This window comes from Scyliorhinus torazame, chromosome 3, assembly GCF_047496885.1.
Source record: "Scyliorhinus torazame isolate Kashiwa2021f chromosome 3, sScyTor2.1, whole genome shotgun sequence".
Lineage (NCBI taxonomy): Eukaryota > Metazoa > Chordata > Chondrichthyes > Carcharhiniformes > Scyliorhinidae > Scyliorhinus > Scyliorhinus torazame.
The window spans coordinates 155,550,812-155,567,785 of NC_092709.1; the positions used below are offsets into that span (position 1 = coordinate 155,550,812).

Below are 16,974 nucleotides of genomic sequence, written 5' to 3' on the forward strand. Positions count from 1 at the left end.
TGGCGGAGGCCGCCCCACAAGAAGATGTCAGATGGATCTTGCGGGGCGGCGGAGGAAAGGAGGTCCTCCTTCAGAGAGGCCGGCCCACCGTTCAGTGGGCACTGATCGCGGGCCAGACCCCTTTTGAGTGCAACCCCGTTGAAAGAACCCCCCCCCCCCCCAGCGTTCCCGCACTGTTCCCGCCGGCAGCGACCAGGTGTGGATGGGACCGGTGGGAAGCCGTCGCTTTGGGCAGGCCGCTCAGCCCATCCGGGCCGGAGAATAGCGGTTGTAGCGGAGAATCGCCATTTTGGGTGTCCCGGGCGATTCTCTGGCCTGCGCCGCGCAGAACTTGACGGGGCCGTTCCTGCCGCTTGGGTGCATTGCGGGAGGGCGCCGGACCAGCGTCACGGGGAAAAATGGCGTGCCATGCGATTCTCCAAACCGGCGCGGGAGCGGAGAATCACGCCCATAGTATCTCACAATTCTCTTCACCATAAACGTTTTCAACAGGTATTCCCTTTTTAATGTACTGATTCAATGAGAGACCACTGCCTCCCTTGGCAGTCTACTCCCTAAACTCAACATTTTCAACATAGCGTAGTTAACTCTATACTGTAACTTCACCCCTACACTTCTCAGTGTTCATGACAGTCACTCAGTGTTATGATTGCATTAAACACATCAACATTCATCTTGCCTACACCCTTCTAGAATTTGAGTATTCCAATTATAATCACTCCTGAACCTTCTGTTCTCTAATGCAGCTTTTCCATATGACCAAGTACCTCATCCCAGTTGTCACATTAGTTGGCCTTGAGTTACCTTCTTAAATGTCCACATGTTGTTCTCATCGGACATGCTTGAGCACTTGCTACTGGCAAGATAAAGACTGTTGTTAGTGAGGGCAGTGGCACAGTGGTTAACACTGCTGCCTCACAGCACATTGGACCCAGGTTCAATTCCGACTTTGGGTGATGGTGTGGAGTTTGCACTTCCTCCCACACTCCAAAGTTGTGCAGGTTAGGTGGATTGGCCATGCTAAATTGCTCTTTAGTGTCCAAAAGGTTAGGTTGGGTTACGGGGATAGGGTGGAGGCGTGGGCTTAAGTAGGGTGCTCTTTCCAAGGTTGGTGCAGATTCGATGGGCCGAATGGCCTCCTACTGCACTGTAATTCTATGATTCCATGAAGACCCGGGAGAGCATTTTATCAACTCCAGCATTCAGTCAGCCAGGGTATGCAACCAGGAAGTACGATACCTTTGAGAATTATGGATACTGAGGAATGAATAAAAGATGGCAATTTAATTGAGGGATTCCAATAACACAAAGGTTTCAATCCAGTATTTGAAGCTCAAGACTAGTCTGGAGTTATAAAATCGTCAGCACATGGCATCTTTATATTCTGACAAACACTGTTCAATTTTGACACAAACGTTCAATTCTGTTTCTGGGTCAGTGCAGGGTGTGTGAATGCCAATTGTCAGTGTGCTTTATGCTCTGGATGCTTAATGATGTTTATAAGTTATATTAATGATACTGGTGTAATAATTAATGAAAATTATTTTAGAAATTATTTATAGGTAATAAGGAAATTTCTATGCCCAGTATTGGTTTATTTTAAAATTGTAATTTGGAGGACTTGCTTTGCAAATTCAACATAAGGTGATTTGAATTTATTTGGTTTTTCCTGTAGATATTGTGAACACATAGAGGGCCCGATCTAATTAAATGGGAACAGAGTCCCATAACTAGCGTGTTTAGCCGCGTGTTTCCTGGCACTCACAGCACTGAGAAACACCCCGCTATCTAACGCCCATCCGCTCACTCCGTTCCGAGGTCCCCACTTGCTTCAAGAAGACCACCATCATACCAGTGCCAAAGAAGAACCAGACAACGTGCCTGAATGACTACCGTCCAGTGGCCCTGACATCGATCATAATGAAGTGCTTCGAGAGGTTGGTCATGAGGCAAATGAAGTCCATACTCTCAGAATGCCTAGATTTACTGTAATTCGCATACCGCTGCAACCGGTCCACAGCAGACACCATCTCCCTTACCCTACACTCATCCCTGCAGCATTTCGACAACAAGGACTCCTACATCTGACTCCTATTTATTGACCTGTGGGCAGCACAGTAGTTAGCACAGTTGCTTCACAGCTCCAGGGTCCCAGGTTCGATTCCCGGCTTGGGTCACTGTCTGTGTGGAGTCTGCACTTTCTCCCGGTGTCTGCGTGGGTTTCCTTTGGGTGCTCTGGTTTCCTCCCACAGACCAAAGATGTGCACGTTAGGTGAATTGGCCATGTGCAGACTCGATGGGTCAAATGGCCTCCTTCTGCACTGTAAATTCTATGATTGATGACTACAGCGCAAAACCATAATCTATTGAGCTGCAAGCAAAAATACTTTTCACTGTACCTCGGTACATGTGACAATAAACAAATCCAATAGAAACGGGCGCCCAAGGCTGCACTGAGTTCAGCCCCCTTTTCTGTACTGAGGGGCGCCACTCAACGGAACTCCTCAGTGCAGTGAGAAATGGAGCCCGATCTCTCGAGCTCCTGACACGATCCCCGAATCCCCACCCCCCAAGCCCCAACTCACTATTAGGGGGTCCCCACGCCCCCCTACACCCGTGCAGTGCACCCACCAACCCGATCACTGTCATGTGAAAAATGCCAGCTTGGCACTGCCAGTCTGGTATACTGGCAGTGCCCCTGGCAGAGTCACCTGGGCACCTTCACAATGCCAGGTTGGCACCTAGGTGGCATTGCCAGGGTGCAAGGCTGGCAGTGCCAGGGCCAGGCTTGCAGTGTCAGGGTGCCTCCCTGCCCAGAGGGCATACACCTGAGGTCCTCCAAATCCCTTGGCGACCCCCAAAGTCTCCCAAGGCAAAGGGGAGAGATCCCATTGCCTTGGCTACCTCAGGGAACAACAAGAGTGAGACTAGCTGTCTGGTTCTAATATGCAGATTTGCCAAAAGGTGATCCCGCCCACAATGGGCGGGCTTCACATTGCTATGTCTTGTGAGATCACGTAAGATCTCGGGAGGTGTAGCGAGCTGGGTAGATCCGGGCGCAGGGTCTCTCTTACCGGCTACTACGCACTGCGGCGTGTTGCTATTCGGGTGCAGCGAGGCCGTAGATTGCGCTCAGAATCTAGCAAAAAAATTCAGTGCATCTACACAACTGCTCCTTAATCCAGAAGAATCACATTACATTGTCAATTTTTCCCCCATAATTTCATGAAATGATTTGAGTACATCTATCTATAATTACCCACTGCATTTTGTAGGTCAAGAAAATTAGCAAGTAAAATATGGAAATGTGACAGAAAATCAGGCTTTGAAAATTATTACAACACTATTACAACATTATTACAATTATTAAAATAGAGCCTGTTCATGCAGCAAAATAGTCTTCTGTGCAAAGAGGTCTGGAGTTTGCAAATGGCATATGTAAATGCGAAGTTGATGAAGTGATACTGCTGGAGCAATTTTTAAAAATAGCAATTCCATTAAAAATATACATTTAAATTATGTCTTAGATGCAGATAGCTGTACAGAAAAAGCTTCAAATAAGATGCTAGGAATGAATACAAGGATAATAACCATCACATAAATGAACCAATGCATTATTGTATTTTGCATTGGAAGTCAGAGTCACTGCTCTTCACTCTTGTTTAATGCAATTCTTCTTGGTTAGAAAATATTATGTTAAATTCCTACTTGGATTTTTTTATGAACTGCATTGCAGCAGTGCTCAAATCTTATCGATCTTGTAATACGAAGTGTCACTCTGTTATACTGCTAAATGTGGGAAATGTGAAACACTAGAAAAATCAACCCTGCAAAATCATGGGTCCAGAACACTACACAATAGCAATATTGATTCTGAGTGCCTTAGGTTCAGACTTTTATGTTCCCCTTCTCCTCTTCGGCAGTCCCTCAGGGTCGAGGATGACATATTTCCACTTCAGGGGGGTGGGTTCTGCAGTGGCTGAATAGACCAATCCTGGCACCGTAGACTCTGTCACAGGAGGTGGGTGGGAAGCTCTGGATTCTGCAACACTCCACCCCACCACCGTGACACTACCACCAAGAAAGCACAACAGTGCCTATACTTCCTCAGGAAACTAAGGAAATTCGGCATGTCCACATTAACCCCTACCAACTTTTACAGATGCACCATAGAAAGCATCCTATCGGGCTGCATCACAGCCTGGTATGGCAACTGCTCGGCCCAGGACCGCAAGAAACTTCAGAGAGTCATGAACACCGCCCAGTCCATCACACAAACCTGCCTCCCATCCATTCACTCCATCTACACCTCCCGCTGCCTGGGGAAAGCGGGCAGCATAATCAAAGATCCCTCCCACCCGGCTTACTCACTCTTCCAACTTCTTCCATCGGGCAGGAGATACAGAAGTCTGAGAACACGCACGAACAGACTCAAAAACAGCTTCTTCCCCACTGTCACCAGACTCCTAAATGACCCTCTTATGGACTGACTTCATTAACACTACACCCTGTATGCTTCACCCGATGCCAGTGCTTATGTAGTTACATTGTACATGTTGTGTTGCCCTATTATGTATTTTCTTTTATTCCCTTTTATTCCCATGTACTTAATGATCTGTTGAGCTGCTCGCAGAAAAATACTTTTCACTGTACCTCGGTACACGTGACAATAAACAAATCCAATCCAATCCATGCCGTCTATCTTTAATCAAACTATGTTTTTCTAAATAATCATAAATCTTATCTCTCAGAATCCTTTCCAGTATGGCCATGTAGATGGCCTTTGAATGGTTCCCTTTGAATTTTGTCTCTGTGGCCCATACAAGGTTTTAGGATCTCTTTAGAAATAACAAGATGTTGGTTTCAGATGTTAACTGTTGTTGTTTGAGGGTCTTTGTCCAGTTTGTTAAAATTTCAAAATTCGCCGCAAGTTTATCGATATATACTTTATAAAAATATAGGGCACTGTCTACCTGTTCACGCTGGTGGGATATTCTGCCGCCACGCAGGCGCATGGGTTTCCCAGCGATGAGGGATGCAGTCATCGGGAAATCCTATTGACAATGGCAGGGTCGGTAAATCCCACTGCCACGCCACTTCCGCCACCTGAAAACACGGGGTGGGTTGGTCAGTAAATCCCGCCCATACAGTGTGAAGTCTGAGCCTCTTGACAATCTACTTAAAACCATTATTGGCCTCTAATCGGATTCCCCGCTCCCCCACAATCTGGAGTCTGACCACGGATCACAGAATCATAGAATTTACAGTGCAGAAGGAGGCCATTCGGCCCATCAAGTCTGCACCAGCCCTTGGAAAGAGCACCCTACTTAAACCACTTCATATGGAAACCTTTCAAAATGATGCTGTTCACTATGTTAAGATCCAGTACGAGAATCCCAACAATTTGCAATTTGTAACTATATCAGTTTGGTAGAGATAAGAAATAATAAAGGTAGGAAGTCACTTCTGTGAGTAGTTTACAGGCTCCAGGACCGTAACCATGCTGTAGGATGAAGTATACAATAAACAATAGGGGCTTTTGAGGAAGGTATGGTGATAAACATGGGTGATTTTATATCCACAAACGGATTAGGCGAATCAGATTGTCTGGAAATGTCGTCTGAAGATGGTTCATAGAGTGTTTTCAGGGCAATTTCTTTGAGCAGCACATGCTAAAGCCAACAAGAGAGCAGACTATTCTCGATCTGGTAATGTGCAATGTGACAAGATCAATTACCTACCTCATAGTAAAGGTTCCCTAGGTAGCCGTGGTCATAACTCGATTGAATTTTGCATTCAGTTCGAGGGAGTAGAGTGGGTCTAAGACTAGAGTTCTGAACTTAATAAGGGCAATTTGATGGCATGAAGACACAGCTGATTAAAGTAAGATGGGAAATTATGATAAGGGATGAGTCAATAGAAATGCTGTGGCAGACGATTAAGGAGATATTTTGTAACACTCAGCAAAGATAAATTTCAGTGAAAAACAAAGATGTACCATCCATGGAAGTTAAAGTTAAAAGGAAAAAAGTTAAAGACTGAATCAAATTGAATGAAAAAGCATATAATTTCAGAAAGACTAGTGGTAGTTTAGAAGATAGGTCAGAATATTAAAAAACAGCAGGGGTTAGCACTGCCGTCTCAAGGCGCCGAGGTCCCAGGTTCGATCTCGGCTCCAGGTCACTGTGCATGTGGAATTTGCACATTCTCCCCATGTTTGCATGGGCTTCGCCCCCACAACCCAAAGATGTGTCGGGTAGGTGGATTGGCCACGCTAAATTGCCCCTTAATTGGAAAAAAATAATTGGGTACTCTAAATTTATTTTTAAAAAACAGCAAAGAATGGCTGAATAAAAGGTGGGAGAAATTAGGCTATGAAGGAAAGCTAATTGGAGATATAAAAACAAATAGTAAGAGTTTCTACAGGTATTTAAAAAGGAAAACAGTGAGTAAAGTAAATGTTGCTCCTCTACAGTGTAAGTTTGGGGAATTAATAATGAAAATAAGGAATGGCCGATGAATTAAACAGATATTTTACATCTGTCTTCATGGTACAGGATACAAATAACATTACAGAAATAAGTATGCTGCAAGAGATGAAAGGGAGAAACTTGAAACCATTACAACCATGAGTGAAATAGTACTGAGAAAATTATTCAAACTAAAAGCTTACAAGTTCCCATTTCCTGATGTACTTCATCTTAGGGTGTGGAAAGTGTTCACTGCTGAGATTGTAGAGGCATTGGATTGAATTTTCTTAAATTCCTAAATTTTCCTAAATTCCTTCGATTCTGGTCAGGTCTTCTCAGGTTGGAAAATGGCGAATGTATTCAAGAAAGGGTGGGGGGGGGGGGGAAACGTGGAGGCAGAAAGCAAGAAGTTACAAGCCAGTTAACTGAACATCTGTCAGTCTGTGTGGGTTTCACCCCCACAACCCAAAGAAGTGCAGGTTAGGTGGATTGGCCATCCTAAATTGCCCCTTAATTGGAGAAAAAAATAATTGGGTACTCTAAATTTATTTTTTTAAAACTTAACATCTGTCATAGGGAAAATGCTGGAATCTATTATTATGAAGGTTATAATGGGGCACTTAGAAAATCTCAGTACAATCAGGCAGAGACAACATGGTTTTGTGAAAATGAAATCTTGTTTGACAGATTTATTCAAGCTCTTTGAGAAACCAACAAGTTATATGGGTAAAAGGAAACTCATAAATATGGTGCACGTAGACTTCCAGAAACTGTTTGACAAGGTGCCACATTCAAATGTTATGATACAAAATAAGAGGGGTAATATATTAGCATGGATAGAGGATTGGGTAACTTACAGGAAGCAAAGAGTAGGGATAAATGGGTCATTTCTGGTTAGCAAGATGTAACTAGTGGAGTGCCACAGCGAGCAGTGCTGGGATGATCAGTGATGGTGCCTCACCTATTTATAATCTACATTCACGATTTGGATGGCAGAGCTAAATGTTTGGTTGCTAAATTTGCTGATGGCTCAGAGACAGGTAGGAAAGTAAGTGATGAAGAGGACATAGGAGTTTTACAACACCCTGGGCTAGTGCACGGTCAATTCCAGGCCCACATGCTGAGTCACAACATAAGTGAAATAACCAATAATTCTTATAAAGATATCCAAGTCTTTGGCCCCTTGGTTGTCCAATAACCACAGTCACCAGGTTTGGAAGTTTAAACACAACCACTGTTTATTTATACCAAGAATATCATGAAACATGCAGTAAACACTAGACAACAAGGCCTTCAACTGTGTCCCACCCGCTACCTACATACACAAGACAGACAAATAGAGGGGTGGAAAGGAGTAAATAAATAATAACAATGAATATCAAAACATAAGAGTCTTTGCTTTGAATGATGGTTCTTTAGCAAACTTTCTTCACAGTAATCTTGCAGATTAAAGTCTCTGCTTTGCAGCCCGTAATGGTCTTATTCGTAGAGTCATTCATTCATGTCCCTGTAGCCCAGAAAAATGCAGTAATCACAGACAGCATGTTTTCTGGAGAGAAACGTTATTTCTCATCAAACTAGGCCTTCAGCTCAAGGTTCGCATTCAGGCATTTATCTTTTGTAGAAAGAGTTGATCGGTTCTGGACTCTGCCTGTGCATAGACTCATCCAGGTTCTTTGCCAGTTCAGAAACACAGCCTTTCTGGAGAAAAACGGAGAGGAGAGGATTGCAGGTCCTTACCTGGGGCTGCCAAGACCAAAACTGAAACCAAACTCAACCCTTGGAGCTCTGAAAATCATTCCAGTGGGATCAGATTCAATCAGCATCAGTTACCGGGCAAAGCACAGCCTTTTGGGCCAAGTTATTGGCCAGCAGGCAAATCAATGAAACCGAGTCACAGTCAATCAGTGCCATTGTTGCGATCCGCCTACAATGTCAGTATGAACCAGCACAGACTAGCATTGTGATCTCTCCTGCTGCTGAAATCCTCTGCTGAATTAAAGACACAGGCCGCTTGCCTCAAAGACAAATGTCCATTAATCATCCATGGATCAAAAATGTAAGCAAAAATAAAAGAAAGAGGAAATAAGAGAATAGACAGGGAGGACTGTTACAAGTGTTTGCAAAGTGATATAGATTGGTTAAGCGAGTGGGCAAAACGTTGTCAGATGGAGTATAATGTGGGAAAATGTGAAGTTGTTCACTTTGGCAGGAAGAATAAAGAAGCCGCATATTATTTAAATGGAGGGAGATTGCAGAACTCTTGATATATAGAGGGATATGTCCTTGTACATAAATCACAAAAGCCAATCTGCAGGTGCAGAAAATGATTACAAAGGCGAATGAACGTAGTTGCTTATTTCAAGGGGAATGTAATATAAAACAATATTGGGGGGGACCACATCTATAGTACTGTGTACAGTTTTTGGTCTCATTTAAGAAGTAACATAATTGCTTTCGAAGCAGTTCAGAGAAGGTTCACTGAACTGATTCATGGAATGAGGGGTTATCTTATGAGGAAAGGTTGGGCCTGTATCCATTGGAGTTTAGAAGAATGAAAGGCAATCTTAATGAAACATGTAAGATCCTGAGGGATTTGACAGGGCGGGTGCTGAAAGGATGTTTCCCCTTGTGGGAGAAACAACAACTAAGAGGCACAGTTTAAAAATAAGCGGTCTCCCATTTGAGATGGAGAGAATTTTATTTTCTCAAACGGTCACGGGTCTGTGGAACTCTCTTCTCCAGAGAGCAGTGAAGGCTGGGTCACTGAATATTTTTAAGACTGGGTTAGATAGATGCTTGACTGACAAAGGAGTCAAAGTGTATTGGGGGTAGGAAGGAATGTGGAGTTGAGGCCACGATCAGATTAGCAATGATCTTATTGAATGGTAGAGCAGGTTTGAGTGCCAAATGGCCTACCTTTTCTCCTATTTCATAAGTTTGTATGTAATCCCAGCTATGTAAGAGCATAGGTCACTCATTCCATCATTTGCCGGAATTTCTGCACCATAATGATGGCATACACCATAGATTGGTCTTTATTACAATGTAAGTTTCAGCAAATTCAGGTCTAAAGTGTACTTAGCAGCACTGACAAGAATGGAGTTGACGGGATCAGAACTACAAGACTTGTTTCTTGCCGTGTTAGCTCCAACTTTAGTCAGGTCTTAAATGAATTTGGGTGAAACTTCCATGAATATTTGAGGTGAAAGATTCATGACTGATTATCTTACATCTTCTCCAGATTCTAAACATTAGCCCTGTTCTCTCTCCACAGATGCTGTCAGACCTGCGGAGATTTTCCAGCATTTTCTGCTTTTGTTTCAGATTCCAACATCCCCAGTAATTTGCTTTTATGTTACATCTTCTGCCTGGCTCCCCCTTGAGGTTTGGTCTTTTAGCGGCACTTCGAATCCAAGCAATTTCAATTCAGACCAGTACATTCACCCAATTCTGAATTAAAAGCAATATAGAAAGTTTTTTTTTGGCTCACTAGTAATATATCTTTCAGTATTACAACCGAGTATGCATTTCAAAAATTGTGATTACACACTTAATTAGCTATTACATCATGTTAGCATCTTAATAACTAAATAGATGTCACTGTCATATGATGGTAACTACAATAGCATATTTGCATAATGCTTCGAACATTAAAGAAAAGGCCAGAGGTGTTACACAGAATTTCAATCAGACAGAAATTGACACTGAGCCAAAGCGGGTGATATTAGGAAGATTGCCTAAAAGCTACCTAGTCATTCTTTCTTTCCACCAGGACTGGACAATATTATGCTTTGACAGGATAATAATAACTGACTAGCTTAGCTAACATAATTTGTGTTATCACTATAGTAACCAAGCATCCTACTTACATTAACATACTGAAACATATCACAGATTTGCGTGGAGCAAGATATGATAATGGAAAAATAATGTCTTCGCCCAGATTGACCTCTGACACTATCTTTGCAGAAACTTGGGAAATGAATTTAAGTACAGATCTGTCCTCCCAAATCACATATTGCTTTTCAGCTGCTAATGCAGGCACCCTATCAAGTTGACGCTAATAATTATGGTAGTTTTCTGCATTAGAATGTATGTCAAATGAAAGCAAGGATCTAAAGGGCAGAGGAAAACCAGTCCATCAGAGCCATTGCTGTTGCGTAGATTTTCAGTTTCCTACGCATATGATATGGAAAGTAGTCAGAGAAGTTATGCCTATATATTTAATGATTGAGTGCATTTTTAAAAATACCATCTGACAAAAGTTTTATATTTATTGTCAGGCATTAGGATTATTCAGAGCCTATAAAACAAAAAATTGCGAGTATAAGCCGAGAATAGTCAAAGCCCTTGAATAATATAAAGAAAGTAGGAAGGAATTTAAGCAAGGAGCCAGGAGGGCTTGCCTTCAACCGGGTGAAGAGGGCACTGTACATTAGCAAGGTGCAGTGCGGCATTGTATATCCAGCGAAGCTGAGGGTGACTTACAAGCTCAAGGACTTTTATTTTGGAACGGCGGAAGCAGCGGAGGAGTTTGCGAAGGCAGAAGGACTGTGGCAGAACTGAGAAATGTCCATGTGCCGATGTAACCTCCTGACTGTATTTTCTTCTTTTTTGTTTCACTGCGTGCGGGTGTATGGGCTAAAGGAGCCAATGTTGTATATATTTAGCCAAGGGAAGTGATGGGACCTTCACTCGAAATGAGGGCTCTTTGGGGTGTAGGTGGAAATGCGGGGTTTGTGTGCTAAAAAGGGGATTTCTGGGCTTCCTTAGGGCCGGGCAAGGGGGAAAACAGACCCGGGCGGGGGTCTCCACGCTGGCCGTTTAAACCGGCCAGTGAACGGGAGTGAGGTGGGGGGAGGGGCTGCGGCCATCGGAGCCTGGCAGAACAGGGTCCGAGTGGTCTAGCCGGGGTGGAAAGTTGGGGGGAAGGAACCAAGATTGGGGGGAGGAGTTTTACAAGAGGCAGTGGATGGGAGGAGTTGGAGGGGGGGGGGGGGGGGGGGGGGGGGGAGGTATTTACAACTCTTGGGTATCATGTATGGTACTCTTTCAGAGGTTGGATGGCGTTGAGTTGGGGGGGGGGGGGGGGGGGGTGGACTCTATAGGTTAATGGTGACCATGGGCGGTCCCGGGCTCCTTTTTCTTTTTCTCCTTTGTTTCCACCGTGGGAGGGTTTGTTTTATTGGATGCATATATTGATAGGTGGGCCGTTGTTTGGGGTGGTGGGAGGATGGGATCGTTGTTATTGTTAAGGGGATTGATTTTGTATTTGTTACCGTTTACTGTTTGTGGATGGGGTGCAAAGTTTGAAGGAAAATGTGAAAATGGAGAATAAAAACATTTTTTTTAAAAAAGGAGCCAGGAGGGCTAACAGGAGTCATGAAAAGTCTTTGGCAAGCAGGATTAAGAAAAATCCCAAAGCAATTTATATGTTTATAAAGAGCAAGAGGGTAGCCAGGGAAAGGATTGGCCAACTCAAAGACAGAGGGGAGAATCTATGCGTGGAGCCAGAGGAAATGGGCGAGGTATTAAATGAGTACTTTGCATCAGTATTCACCAAAGAGAAGGACTTGGTGGATTTTGAGTCTAGGCAAGGGTGTGTTGATAGTCTGGATCATGTTGATATCAAAAAGGAGGAGGTGCTGAGCGTCTTAAAAAGCATTAAGGTAGGTAGGTCCCCTGGGCCTGATGTGGTCTACCTCAGGAGCCAAGGGAGGTAATTGCTGTGGGCCTTGACAGAAATCATTGTATTCTCATTTGCTCCAGCTGAGGTCCCAGAGGACTGGAGAATAGCCAATGTTGTTTCTTTGTTTAAGAAGTGTAGCAGTAATAATCCAGGAAATAATAGGCCGGTGAGCCTTATGTCAGTGGTAGGGAAATATTGGAGAAGATTCTTAGGGACAGGATTTACTCACATTTGGAAACAAATGAACTTATAAGCGATAGGCAGCATGCTTTTCTGAAGGGGAGGTGGTGTCTTACTAACTTGATAAGAGTTTTTTGAGGAAGTGACTAAGATTGATGAAGGGCGGGCTTTGGAAGTTGTCTACGTGGACTTTAGTAAAGCCTTCGACAAAGTCCCTTGTGGCAGACTGATACAAAAGGTAAAACCACACGGGATCGGAGGTGACCTGGCAAGATGGATACAGAACTGGCTCGGTCATAGAAGACAGAGGGTAGCAGTGGACAGGTGCTTTTCTGAATGAAAGGTTGTGACTAGCGGTGTCTGCAGGGATCAGTGTTGGGACCTTTGTTGTTCATTGCATATATAAATAATCTGGAGGAAAATGTAGCTGGTCTGATTAGTAAGTTTGCGGATCACACAAAGATTGGTGGAGTTGCGGATAGTGAAGAGTATTGTCAGAGGATACAGCAGGATATAAACAGGTTGGAGTCTTAGGCAGAGAAATGGCAGATGGAGTTTAATCTGGACAAATGTGGAGTAATGCATTTTGGAAGGTATAATACAGATGGGAATTATACAGTAAGTAGCAGAACCATTAGGAGTATTGACAGGCAGAGAGATCGGGGTGTCTAGGTCACAGATCACTGAAAGTGGCAACGTAGGTGGATAAGGTAGTCAAGAAGGCAAATGGCATTCTTGCCCTTCATTGGCCGGGGCATTGAGTATAAAAATTGGCAAGTCATGTTACACCTGTACAGAACCTTAGTTAGGCTATATTTGGAATATTGCGTACAATCCTGGTTGCCATACGACCAAAAGGATGTGGATGTTTTGGAGAGGGTACAGAATAGGGTTAGCAGGATGTTGCCTTGTCTGGAGGGTATTAGCTATGAGGAGAGGTTGGATAAACTCGGATTGTTTTCACTGGAACGACAAAGGTTGAGGAGCGACCTGTTAGAGGTTTACAAAATTATGAGTGGCGTGGGCAGAGTGAATAGTCAGACGCTTTTACCCAGGGTGGAAATGTCAATCACAAGGGAACATGGGTTTAAGGGGCGAGAAGCAATGTTTAGAGGAGATGTGCGAGGCAAGTTTTTTTACACAGAAGGTGGTGAGTCCCTGGAAAGCAGTGCCGGGGAGGTGGTGAAAGCAGATACAATAGCTATGTTTAAGAGACATCTTGACGAATACATGAATAGAATGGGAAGAGGGATACGGATCCCGGAAGTAAGAAGGCTTTAGTTTAGACAGGCATCATGATTGGCGCAGGTTTGGAGGGCCGAAAGGCCTGTTCCTGTTCTGTTCTTTGACCTTACTGCTTAAACATGAAATTATGGTCACCAGCATGTGCACAAAAGCTACGCCGTATCTGTGCCTGATTTTTCCCTTTGTCCTGGTGAGAGAAGGATATCAAAGGGTATGAAACAAAGAAAGGCAAATAGAGTTGAGGCATAGATCATCCACAATCTACCTGAATATCAAAATAATTGAGGAGTTGAATGGCTTACTCCTTTTACTATATTGCCAATATTAAAATCTGAATTACATCTTTCGCTTTCATATACAGTGCTGGAGAATGAAGGTTTTCACAGAATGCAAAGATGAAATCCAACCTCCATTACAAATGTTCTAATGCACAAAAGCAGAAATACCTTCAGGTACAAATGTATCTTGAAGCTAACAGTCTCATGTCATCCGTCAATCCCTTTGATATTTATGTGTGGAATCCTTGGCCGCGGAATGGGGCGAATATGAGGGGAAGTAAAACTCAAAATTGGTTATCGAATTAAACCCCAAGAGAGTACATATGGGTTTTACGATACCCTAATTGTTGGAATTAATTTCACTTGCTGTTTTTTACCACTAACAATGGTTTTCAAAGCAATTCAGAAGTGCTTATTGTATAATAAAAAACACTGAACATCAGAGTGAATCTTATACTAAAACTATGTAAAGTGTAAAACCTAGTCATTTGGATAAAAAGAAAATGTTAAACACTGGGCAGATGGACAATCAATTACTGTGTTCAGATGGCTGGACGATCTAGCTTGGAGTCTAATTGGTGCTGCGTTTCCTGCAAATTGTTGACTCTGCATACTGAATTTAGTCACATTCAGTTAAGTGTTGCAGAATTCAGTGAAGCAATCCACACGGGTGCACGGGTTATGATATCTGTGCATTAGGATGTTTCAAAGTCTCAGTAAGCTTTCGCATTGATATGATGGAGGAACAAAAAAATCCTCACAGTTCAGGTAGCGGGGTGGGCTGAACCAATTTTTGAATGGGAAGTGATAACAATTGGGTCAGTTTGGGTAAAATTGAATTGTTCAAATTTGATTCTCCGGGTCGGAGAATCGCCGGGGGCTGGCGTGAATCCCGCCCCCGCCGGTTGCCGAAGTCTCCGGCACCGGAGATTCGGCGGGGGCGGGAATCGCGCCGTGCCGGTTGGCGGGCCCCCCCGCTCGATTCTCCGGCCCGGAAGGGCCGAAGTCCTGCCGCTAAAATGCCTGTCCCGCCGGCGTAAATTAAATCATCTACCTTACCGGCGGGACAAGGCGGCGCGGGCAGGCTCTGGGGTCCTGGGGGGGGTGCGGGGCGATCTGGCCCCGGGGGGCGCCCCCACGGTGGCCTGGCCCGTGATCGGGGCCCACCGATCCACGGGTGGGCCTGTGCCGTGGGGGCACTCTTTCCCTTCCGCCTCCGCCACGGTCTCCACCATGGCGGAGGCGTAAGAGACTCCCTCCACTGCGCATGCGTGGGAAGCTGTCAGTGGCCGCTGACGCTCCCGCGCATGCGCCGCCCAGAGATGTCATTCCCACGCCAGCTGGCGGGGCACCAAAGGCCTTTTCCGCCAGCTGGCGGGGCGGAAATTCATCCGGCGCCGACCTAGCCCCTCAAGGTTGGGGCTTGGCCCCCAAAGATGCGCGATGCCTGTCTGATTTGCGCCGTTTTGGGCGCCAGTCGGCGGACATCGCGCCGTTTCCGGAGAATTTCGCCCTATAGGTGTGAAATTGCTTCTTTTTTTTAAAAAAAAACCCAGTATCATTGCAGAGATAGCAAAATCAATCTTTAACCATGTCAAACATCTGCTTTCAAATCCTGCTTTTTGACATTAGGAAAGTAACTGCTGATTATCAGCAAAGTCACTGATAAACTTAAACACTCTTCAATTTTTAAAGAGAATTGGCAAGCTTGCCCATTTAATAACTGGCAATTTCGTGTCAAGAAGCTCCACTAGGCTGCCATTAGGCAAGTCAGCGATTCCCCACATTTCAGTATTTATCATAGAATTTACAGTGCAGAATTTACTTCAAGAAGAATACTTTAGAGCAGTGTTTTTCAAACTTTTTTTCCAGGGACCCATTTTTATCAACCGGCCAACTTTCGGGACCCTCGTGGCCGACCTTCGCGACCCACGCCGGCCGACCTTTGCGACCCACGCCGGCCGACCTTTGCGACCCACGCCGGCCGACCTGTGCGATCCACGCCGGCCGACCTGTGCGACCCACCATTTTCTCTTACCTTGTTTGTTGCTGACAAAAATGGAGGAAATGGTTTTGGGTCCCTTTGGCCCCAATGGTCCCTTTGGCCCCCCTGAACTTGAAAAAAAAAAGCTGCGACCATATTAAAAAAATGCAGCCACACCGATGATCGCGCACGCATGCGCAGTGCGGCCAATTTTTAAAAATCTGTTCCTGGCCATTCTGAAGGCCGCTCGCAACCGCCATTATTAACAGCCGGCTGCTGCGCGTGGATTTGCGCGACGAACTGCTCCGCGACCCTCCCGACACCCGCCCGCAACCCACCCGTGGGTCGCGCCCCCGAGTTTGCCAATGCCTGCTTTAGAGCAGTATAGTTAGCTATGTATCTGAACTATATGCAGTGTTCTAGGTAACAGGGCATTTTGAGAACTTCACAAGCAGGTGTATTAGCAGCACAACACAAATACCATGATCAAACACCTGCAGTTATGAAAGAGTAAAGACCAGCATTTATATAGCCCCTTCCTGGCAGCATGGTGGCACAGTGGTTAGCACTGCTGCCTCATAGCGCCAGGGACCCGGGTCCAATTCTGGCCTTCGGTGACTGTGTGGAGTTTGCACACTCTCCCCGTGTCTGCGTGGGTTTCCTCTGGGTGCTCCGGTTTCCTCCCACAGTCCAAGGATGTGCAAGTTGGGTGGATTGGCCATGATAAATTGACCTTAAATGTCCAGGGATGTGCAACTTAGCTTATGGGGAAAGCTTGAGGTGGACGGGGGAATGGGCCTAGGTAAGGTGCTATTTAGGGGGGGTCAGTGCAGACTCGATGGCCGAATGGCCTCCTTCTGCACTGTAGGAATTCTATGATTCACAACCATTGGACATTCCAAAGTTCTTTATAACCAATGAAGTAGTTTCAAAGTGCTGTCACTATGGCAGTGTAAACATACGGTAGCCAATTTGGGTGCAGCAAGCTCCCATACAAAGCAACATATTAATGCCCAGATTGTTATATATGTGGGTTGTTGTAGTTGTGTATAATGTCTCTTGAAGAACTGAGTCATCTTACATGTGTGACATCATCGGCAACTTCGAGGGCTTTTGGGGAATCCA

The 16,974-nt window shown here is 44.8% G+C and overlaps 1 protein-coding gene and 1 long non-coding RNA gene across 13 annotated transcripts in view; one reads left to right on the forward strand and one right to left on the reverse strand.

Annotated features, from left to right (window-relative positions):
- Positions 1 to 16,974, reverse strand: part of LOC140408768 (LIM domain-binding protein 2) — a 728,711-nt gene that overhangs the window by 146,163 nt on the left and 565,574 nt on the right. The window lies entirely within an intron of this gene.
- LOC140409546 (uncharacterized) lies at positions 1,679 to 9,949 on the forward strand. Its single transcript, XR_011940385.1, has 2 exons — positions 1,679 to 1,937; positions 9,748 to 9,949. It is a non-coding gene; the product is annotated as an uncharacterized lncRNA (long non-coding RNA).